The sequence below is a fragment of the Lipotes vexillifer genome, unplaced genomic scaffold (assembly GCF_000442215.2).
Source record: "Lipotes vexillifer unplaced genomic scaffold, Lipotes_vexillifer_v1.1 scaffold591, whole genome shotgun sequence".
In the NCBI taxonomy this organism is placed as follows: Eukaryota; Metazoa; Chordata; class Mammalia; order Artiodactyla; family Lipotidae; genus Lipotes; species Lipotes vexillifer.
The window spans coordinates 1,580,990-1,591,174 of NW_006791954.1; the positions used below are offsets into that span (position 1 = coordinate 1,580,990).

The following is a 10,185-nucleotide window of genomic DNA, read 5'->3' on the forward strand; positions in this document are numbered from 1 at the left end:
AGCGCTGCGGCGGCGGCGGCGGCGGCGGCGGCGGCGGCCGAGGCCGGGACTGCGGAGCGGCCCTGAGGACAGACGTTGGGCAGGGGGGAGGGGCCGGCCCGGCCGGCGGTTGTTACTCGAGCGCCGCGGCTACAGGCCCCCCGCCGCAGGGATGGACCGCCGAGGCGGCGGTCGGGGCGGCGGAGGCGGAGGCGGCCGGCCCGGGTGAGTAGGGGCCCCTGCCCCCAACGCACACGCCACAGTCGCGGCTGCGCCCCTGGCAGCAGCCCTTCCTCTCCGCCGCCCGCTGAGCCGACTGGGGCTCTGGGCGCCGGGTGAGCCCTTCGCCACGGCAGCTGCGTCCAGTAGGCCGGAGCAGCCCCCATCCGGCGGGGAGGCCCGGGCCGCTGCGCTCTTCTGGCCCCGAGCCTGGGCCGGGGGCGCCCGCTTCTGCACCTTCGCCCCCTCCTTCCCGTAGCCGGGCCGGACTCCAGTTTTGCAGAGTCCGCTCGCCCCGCGGCCCGAGGGGAGGCTGGTGTTGCACGGGTTAGCGGGCCGAGGGGGAGGTTTGCACCGGTCCTCCACCGAGAATTCGCCTGCCCTGAAGCTGGTGGCTTGCACCCCCTGCCTCCCCTTCCCTGCGGCTGCGCCCAAACCCCAAACCCCCGGGAGTATTGTGCCGCCTGAGATAAAATGTATCTAGTGTACACCCGCCCAACACTCACCCGGAGGGTAATGCAGACCTTTCTCCACCCCCACCACCTCCTCCCCTCCAATCAGGCTCTGCTTGAGATTCTTAGATGGGAGCCACTAAAGGTAGTGACACTCGCGTTACATCTGCACAGAACATGTTCATTGTCGAGGAATGTCTCCTGTAGAAATGATAAATGCCCCTGCCTCACCCTCGAAGACTGTCTTCACGATTTAAGATCCCATATGCTCTTGAAGAGAGCCAGTCTTTGATCACATCTAGCATATCCCTCCCCCACAAAACACACACACACACTTCCTGATTGCGGAACAGTCCCTGTCATCGCGGATCCATTGTCAGGAATGGCTTGTGCCAATCAAAGGAATGTGCTTTTGCCTTTGGAGAAGGGTGCCTTCCACAACCATGTTCTCAGGATGGTGCTGCGTGAGTCTGGCTTTGATTGTCCCGTGTTCAAGCATCATTATTACAGTGCTTCCGCTATATGCATCTCCCATGGACCCTCAGTAATACCTGAGTGATGCTTTTTTTCCCAGTTGATTACATACATATGGTGTGTGGGAATTTCATTGTATTTTAAATTTCATTTATTTTTGTTGTAATTTTTAACATCTATGGTCAAGGCATAGTAAATATATAGGGTAATATTTTAGGAAGAACGTGTATTTTTTCCCAAAGATGGTCAGGTCCATATTGTTCTGGGAATGGCAACTAGCACATGCTTTGTTGACACATGTGTATGCTTAGGGAATGAAGAGCTGCTGTGGCTGGCATGTGAGAGTGTGTGCAGGTGATGTTCCCATGTAGGGCTGATTTGAGAGTGGTGAGCTGTACTGTGATAGGGCTGGCAGGCATCTTGGATGTTTGTATCAGGACTGTGCACATGTATTCAGATAGATACTACCTTTAGTATAATTTTGTTTAAAATGTTCACTGCTGAGTTTTAGGGATTCTGGAAAAGTCTACTTCAGTGGTTCTTAACCTTTCTTTGGAGTCATGGAAGCCTTTAGGACCCTCTTCTCGGTGAAATAGACACACATAATTTTGTATGCAATTACAGTCATCTTGAGCCTGGTCCTGGGACCTCAGGTTAAGATCTATATTATGCAAAAGTGAAAGAAATTTGAGTTTTGTGTTTTGTTTTGTTTTGTTTGTCTCTTGAGGATTGGCATTACTTTGGTTCTGAGCAATAAGCTACAAAGTAGATTAAATATGTATCCTTGTGTTCTGTTCTTTGATTACAGTGAGTTAGGTATTTGTAAGTTATCATTTCCCTGTCTTCCTGTAAAGAGATGTATGTGAGAGTTTAAGAAACAGTTAAAACTGAACTCAAAATAACTTCCCTAAATTTGACCAGTTGATAATGTATATTCCTTGCACTATCTTCTAAATGTAGTAAATTTCAACAACAGTCAGTGGTCTGTTTTGTGATGCCTATCTGAAATTGTTTTGTGTTCTTTGAGGTTGATCCCATGTCTTAAAAGAAGGCCTTATCATTCCCATAATAGAGCACCTGCTCTGTGAAGATTTTTCAACTTTATTAAATATGATTTCATGTCTTTTTTCAGGGTGATGTTGCCATCAGAATCATCCATTTTTAAGTGTTGTTTTAATGGAAGGATTTTCAATAAACGTGGTTGAAGTGGCTTATATTACAGGCTATATATTTTTTTCATGTCATGCCTAAAGTTTTACTGTCAGAAATTATTTGCCTATCCTAAACTCAAAGTATTTCAGAGTTGCAAATATGTTGCTTTTCTTTGTCACTATAGTATAGTGACAAATCATTAAAATCTCAGGGGACAGTGTCCTTCCTTGATTTAATATTGCAGAACCTCTTCTAACCAGTCACTTACCTAGTTAAACACCCACACACCACAAAGCAGCCGATCATGTAACTCATATGGCTGTGAGAACAGCATTCTCTCTGCCAGATTCAGAGCTTGGAAGCTGGAAAACAATTGCATAGCAGTGAAACACTTACGGAGTAGTGGTGCCAGCAGCTCACTCTCATTAATACAAACAGCTTGCTTTAGTTTTTTCAATGCTCTTTGTCAGACACCCTTCTTCAGACACCCTTCCCTTGGGAGGTTTCAGATCAGCAGCTCCTACTCAAGGGAAACAGCACCTACTTTCTGCAACTGTGGCCTCAAGATCTGATTCGTGACACCCAGAGCTGTTTCCATTTCTGCTCTAAGTATGGGAAGTAATCTTGTAGTGTGGTAAGAAGATACTTTTCAAGTCTGTAGAAAAAAGTTGATTAGTAATGCTGCTGATGTGATTTTGTTTTTGAATGTCTGAAGCCTATCAAAGAAGTAAACTGTAAAAGTGAATTGGTTAAAGAAATCACCTTTTTCTCAAAAGTTTTAGAAAATTTCACCAAAAATGTGAATACACTCGAGTTTCATTTCCCTTGTTCTAAAAAGTCAGTTGATTTTGAATCATAGCCTTTGGAACTAGTTATTCTGAAGGAGGTGACTGAGTTTCCTCGCTGGGAATTCCTGGGTCTTGTGCCATGGTTTTAGGTATGATATTTTTCTCATCTTTGTCATCATTTCGGACAGTTAGCACTTGAATTTACTTTGATAAAGGAGAGCTGCTGTTGGAGTTAGTGACTTTAGCTGAGGGAGAATCACAGAGATGGCTCTTTGGAGCCAGGTAGAACGAAGTTTGAATAAAGCGCCACTGGCTTTTACGGCATCAGACAAGTCACCTTGACCTCTCTAGCCTCAGTTTCCTCATCAGAACAGGATCTGTTATAGGTATTAGAGATAATATATGCAAACTTCTAGAACAGTTCCTGGCACATATGCACATTAAGGACTCAATAAATGGTAGGACACAAGTGATGTGGGAGTGAAACTACAGATCATTTTGGCTTACAGGATTTAGAGGGCTGGTTCTGCGATCTGCATACTTTCATCTGTGCTGATTTGGGATGAAAAAATTGCAAATATTTGACTTGGAGCATACCTAAGACTTGCAGGTGCACTATGCTTATTGGAACTTTGATTTGTTGCTCTATAGCTGGCTGAACTTCGTGGAGACAATAAAACTTGCCTCCAAATTCTACGGTGTTACCCACAGGCTGTGCTTGTTTTAAGCCTTTACAGAGCTTATGCGGTGAAAGGGGTGTTTTAGGACATTAACGTAGCTCAATAAGTTCTGTGTCCAGAGTTGAATCATGTGCAAAGCCTTGTGTAAATTTTCATGGTTAATGCAAGCCATAAAGTGCTTGTTAGAATCAGTGAAGACATCAGATGCTTTAGTTAATGTGTTTGTTTATATAGCAGTTACCTTTGATTTTTGAAGACACTTATGAACATTTTTTCCTAAAGAATCCCCATTGCTCTTCTGAGGTTTTTAGTCAAAAAGGCAGTTTTATGGTAAAATATGACATTATCTTTTTCCTTTTTTAAATATAGTTTAAGAGACTGGTTACTTTGAAAAGTAGATTCAAGAGCATGTATACAGTTTTATTCAGTGCATAGAGCTTTTAAAATAGGACTTCTTGGGTTCTATAGAATTAAATTATCCTGTCATTTTTGCAGAATATCACTGTGTTAAGTCTATGAACCCAGCAAAGTTAGCTAGAGACTTTTCAGATAAGGTAGACACATCAGTAATGCATTAGAATTTTCCTCAAGGGAATCTGCTAAGCCTTATTTTCTTTTATTATTGAGCCACCTAGGGGCTTGCCCATCAGTGGAATCAGTCACTAGTATTGGGTTGCTGATAAAGAGGGATTGGCAAATAATGGTCTTAGACTCTCCTTAGACTTTGCAGAACACTTGAAAAAACGTAACCTCGGCCAGAATGTATAATATTAATAACACCATCATTAATGCTATGTGAGCCCAGACTGACTAAACAAATAAAATTTAGATGATTGAGTTACATATTTTTTTTCTCAACTATAATACATTTTGCTAAGTAAAATTTTTCTTGGTAAGGGGTGCTATTTTTTTAATTATTATTTTTTCTAGTTTACTAGAGTCAAATGGCTTAGCAGATAGCTAGTTGCTTTTGTCAGTTTCTTGATAGATGAATCAGTGTGTGGTGAGAAGGGTTTGTTGGAAGAGAATAAGAATGGAAATGATGCAAAGAATGGCTCCTTAGCCTGATTTTTTGGTCTTTACTATGCATGTGGCATCAGAGGGTTGTGACTCTACCTGGATTTCACCAAGATATGCAGTGGTAGGTGATTCCTTTTGTCTTTAATGCTAGTGTAGAATATAGTCTTTTACACATTTATACTTTTCAGCTTTGGAATTTTGATTCAGTTTGGGGAATTCAATGGAATATAACTTCTTAATTACACTGCGTGAGCTATAAAATGAGTTCTATAACTAGGTCCTTATGAATTGTTTTCACCCTTCTGAATGTATCATTTTAATAGATCTAGAGTAGTATCAGTGGCCTAGAAACATTGAAATACATGGGAAGTGTTTCATTTTTTGAGGGGGTGGCAAGGAGAGTGTTTATGATCTCAATTTTGTGCATAAATAAGTATGTATTTTTTCCCAGTTCCTCTTAAAACTGTGACCCAGATGCCCAGGGACTTTTCCTGTATTAATATACTAGGAGCTAGAGTTTGAAGTTACCTTGCCTGAAAGGTCCTGAGCCCTTCAGTTTTCTTTTTAGCATACCAAGCATACAGTCATTTAAATTAACTCATCAAAAGTTTGGAAAAAACCTAAATGCCCATCAGTAAGAATTGGATAAATAAATTAACATATATTCATGCAATTGAATAAATTTTATATGGCTACAAAAACGAATGAACAAACTATATATTATTATGGAAAATCTCTAAAGCATATGTAAGTGTAATACAGTATATACTCTTTTGAGTATGGCTTATAAGATGCACCCATATCATTATATGTAAGAATAATTAGTTTATTCTTGTATAATATTCCATTGTATGCATATATTATAATTTATTTCTCCATTCTGCCATTAATGGACATTTGGATTGTTTCTGGTATAGCTGTCATGAGTAATGCTCTATTCACTATATTCTCTTCTGTATTTAAAAATTTTGATCCATGCAAGTGTAGACTACATAATTTTTTTTAATTTAAAAATTACCTCATTTCAAATGGCTAGTTTCCTCCTGTCAGGGTGTGGTAAAGAAAGTATACACTTCTGCATCCATTCCAACTTGTCGGGGATTGTAGCAATAACCAAAGGACAGTTTGTTCTGCCTTTCAGTATTCCTCAACCTTTTCATCACCTCAAATGGAAAGTTAGATTTTTTTTCTTTAAAGATGACTTGTGTCTCTAAGGTCAGGTGGTGCAGTGAGTACCAAAAAACATGTCCAGAGAAGCCAACTGTTGCAGGGTTGTACTGTTCTAAATCTAGAGCTGATGTTTATTTAATCCCTGTAACACTGTTTCTCGAACTTTTGGGCCATGATCCACAGTAAGAAGCAGTATATGCATGCCTACATTATTCACTCACATACATGTCCCCACCCACAACTGAAACAAAAGCTTCATGAAACAGTATTTACCCTTACCATCTGTGAGGCAGTCTGTTATTTTACTCTATTTCATTGTAAAAATTGGGTCGGGACAGACAGTTTGAAAATCACTGCCCAAAATAGAGCTTAACAAAAAGTATTTTCTTGAAGTAGGTGCTAAGCAAATGCTTACTGGATTAAATGGGGGTGGGGGAGTGATAAAACGAAAAGCTGGGCTTAAAGGGATGAGTTTGAAAGTAGAAAGCTAAGAAATGTGGCATGAAGAAAATCATGTTTATGACCTTACTCCATATAGAGGGGTAATTCTTAAAGACCTGAAACTCTGGAAAGGTTAAGGTTAGATTCTCATTTTGCCTAGCATTTAAACTGTGTTCTTCTGAGAGGTAGGACACCTATTACTTAATACACACACACACACACACACACACACACACACACACACACACACACACACACACAGAGAGATTAGCGCTGGCTACCTGTTTATTCATTAAGTTAGGTAGAATTAAGAGGACTAAGAAATGCGTACAAACAAAAAATACAAATATATACAGTGTAATCTTCTTTAACACAGAGTCTGGTTTAAACAACAATTTATTTATTTTTTTTTTTAATAATTAATTTTAATTTAAAGAACTCTATTATATTTTACCTTCTTTCTTTCTTTCTTTTTTTTTTTTAATACACAATGTATTTATTTATTTATTTATTTATGGCTGTGTTGGGTCTTCGTTTCTGTGCGAGGGCTTTCTCTAGTCGTGGCAAGTGGGGGTCACTCTTCATCGCGGTGCGCAGGCCTCTCACTATTGCGGCCTCTGTTGTTGCGGAGCACAGGCTCCAGACGCGCAGGCTCAGTAATTGTGGCTCACGGGCCCAGTTGCTCCATGGCATGTGGGATCTTCCCAGACCAGGGCTCGAACCTGTGTCCCCTGCATTGGCAGGCAGATTCTCAACCACTGCGCCACCAGGGAAGCCCCAAACAACAATTTATTTGTGTGGAGTGGTTACAGAATAAAAATACATCAAGGACTCAGTAGTGAATTTTTACTTCTATGTGAAAATCAGACGCCGGGCTTGGACTATATTTCAGAGACAGCTCTATCAGAAAAGCAATCATCAGAACCTGGTTCTCTGGAAGGACAAAACTTAAAAGTTACTTGGCTGGAGTTGTCTTCCATTTCCATACCCAAAGTTATGTATACTGTGAATATGTCTATTTTTTTTTTTTTTTTTTTTTTTTTTTCCCCTTTTAATTCTCATATAACCCTTTGAGGTAGGTATTATTATCCCCATTTTGCCAACGGAGAAATTAAGACAAAATGAGGCTATGTAACTTGCCAAGTTGAATGTATTCTTTTCTTGGCATTGAGATTTTATAGGAAAAGACCCATCAAATCATTTTATTTTGCTAACTGAAAAATTAATTTTAAAATTGAACTTAAAAATCCATAAATATTTCTGGCTTTTAGACGCCAGAGACTGAGTAAGTAATTTGTTTTAATTTTTTTATTTTTTATTTTATGTATTTTTTTTTTGGCCACACCATACAGTATACGGGATCCTAGTTCCCCGACCAGGGATTGAACCCATGCCCCCTGCAGTGGAAGCGCAGAGTCCTAACCACCGGACCACCAGGGAAGTCCCTGGGGTTTTCGTTGTTTTGGGGTTTTTTTTGGCTGCATTGGGTCTTCGTTGCTGCACGCGGGGTTTCTCTAGTTGCAGCGAGTGGGGGCTACTCTTTGTTGTGGTGCACGGGCCTCTCATTGCAGTGGCTTCTCTTGTTGCAGAGCACAGGCTCTAGGCGTGCAGGCTTCAGTAGTTGCAGCACGTGGGCTCAGTAGTTGCAGCACACAGACCCCTAGAGTGCACGGGCTTCAGTAGTTGCAGTGCGTGGAAGGAAGTCCCTATTTTAATTTTTAAATTAATGTACAGTAAAATTGACATTTTGGCATGTGTGCAGTTCTTTGAGTATCAATACCTGTATAGATTCGTGTAACCACCACCACAGTCAGGATACAGAACTAGTCCATCACTCAAAGACTCCTTCTGTAATCCCTTTTCATTCATACTCTCCCCCACCCTCCACTCTGACAACCATTGATCTGTTGTCCATCTCTATAGCTTTGTCTTTTGGAGAATGCTGTGTAAGTGGGATCATTCAGTATGTAACCTTTTGAGACTGGCTTCTTTCACTCAGCATGATGCCTATGAGATTCATCCAAGTTTTTGTGTGGATCAACAGTTTGTTCCTTTTTATCACCAAGTAATATTCCACTGTGTGGATGTACCACAGGTTGTTTATTCATTAACCAGTTGAAGGACATTTGGATTGTTTCTTGTTTTGGGTGAATGTAAGTTCTCATTTCTCTAGAGTAAATACCTAGGAGTGGGACTGCTTGATGCTATGGTGTGTGTATGTTTCACTTTATAAGAAACTGCCAAACTGTTTTCCAGAGAGAATGTGCCCTTTTGCATCTCCACCAGTAACATACGAAAGTCCCATTTGTTCTGCATCTTTGTGACGCTTGAAATTGTCAGTATTTTTAATTTTAGCCATCCTAATGGGTATGTAGGAATAATTCATTTTGAGCCTTATGACCAGAATCTGGGTGATAGGCCCAGCTCTGCCATCAACTAGCTGTTGACCTTACAGGAACCATTTAACATTTTAAAGCCTCATCTTCCCTCATCTCTCATATAATGGAGAATATTGAATGTGTTATAAGTTCTCTTGCAGCTCCCCAATTCATTGGTATGGAAAGATAAATCCTTGGCAAGAGGACAGATTTCTGTTGCTTGTGCAAAAAAAAATCTATTGACTGATCTCAGCTAAGGTACATATTTATAAATAGAATCTATGTGAAATAACTTGATATTTATAACTGTAGTTTAGCTCTAGCTAAGCATAATAATACTGTGAGGTGTCATGTCTATAAGCTAAAATTATATAGCTAATGTTGCAGTTAACATTGACAACCTAGAGTCTTTGGCTAATGTCTGATGTTTTTATAGTAGAACTATTTCTCACCTTTCTACGTTTATAGTTTACAGTAAGTTTAATAACAAATATTTTGCTGTTTTCAGTTGTGAACAGGGGATCACTTTTTTAAAATTACATATTTGGGTACTTAATGTCTTGAGTGTGAAACAAATTGCTTCTATAGCATTATGAAGAATAGCTTTATTATTTTTCTAAAAAATTGTTCAGGCTTATCCAAAATTATTTAAGGGGCTTCTCTGGTGGCGCAGTGGTTGGGAGTCCGCCTGCCGATGCAGGGGACGGGGGTTCGTGCCCCAGTCTGGGAAGATCCCACATGCCGCAGAGCGGCTGGGCCCGTGGGCCATGGCCGCTGGGCCTGCGCGTCTGGAGCCGTTGCTCCGCAACGGGAGAGGCCACAGCAGTGAGAGGCCCGCGTACCGCAAAAAAAAAAAAAAAAAATTTAAGGATTACAGAAAATATAAAGAAAGAAAGAAAATATCTCCTTCCCCGTCTTTACCCCTGTCCTGAGATATCTCTCCATATGAGCATATATATGCATGATTGTATATGCATAGTTTTACATAGTGAGATTGCATGATTCCATTCCCACATGTTCTTTAGCCTTTTTTTTTCATGTGGACATATTTCTGTGTCTGTTAATATAAACCTATGTCATAATTCGGTTATGTAGTATGCCAGTGTCTGTGTATATCATTATTTATGTTTCAAATTTTTGTTATATTAAATAGTGCTATAACGAATGCCCTTGTGTACACATCTTTGTATACCTGTCGTATTAACTACTAATGAGGAATTCTCGATGGCTGGGTACAAAAATATGCACACTTCACACTTAGGAAAATAGTGCTAAGCTGTTCTCAGGAAGGTTATTCCATATTCACATAGCATTCTGAGCTATAGTCGGCCCTACCAGCTGATGTCAGAAGTCAGTCAGGTTATCTTGGCATTAGCCAGTTTGGGATTTAAGCCATAAAACATACCTCTATACATGTTTGTAGGTGAATCCT

The 10,185-nt window shown here is 40.6% G+C and overlaps 1 protein-coding gene across 1 annotated transcript in view; it reads left to right on the forward strand.

Moving 5' to 3' along the window:
- The first annotated feature begins 15 nt into the window (after positions 1-15).
- Positions 16-10,185, forward strand: part of ZNF652 (zinc finger protein 652) — a 62,442-nt gene continuing 52,272 nt past the window's right edge. The window contains exon 1 of the mRNA XM_007465086.1: positions 16-204. The gene's annotated coding sequence lies outside the window, so the exon portion shown is untranslated. The remainder of the gene's footprint in view (positions 205-10,185) is intronic.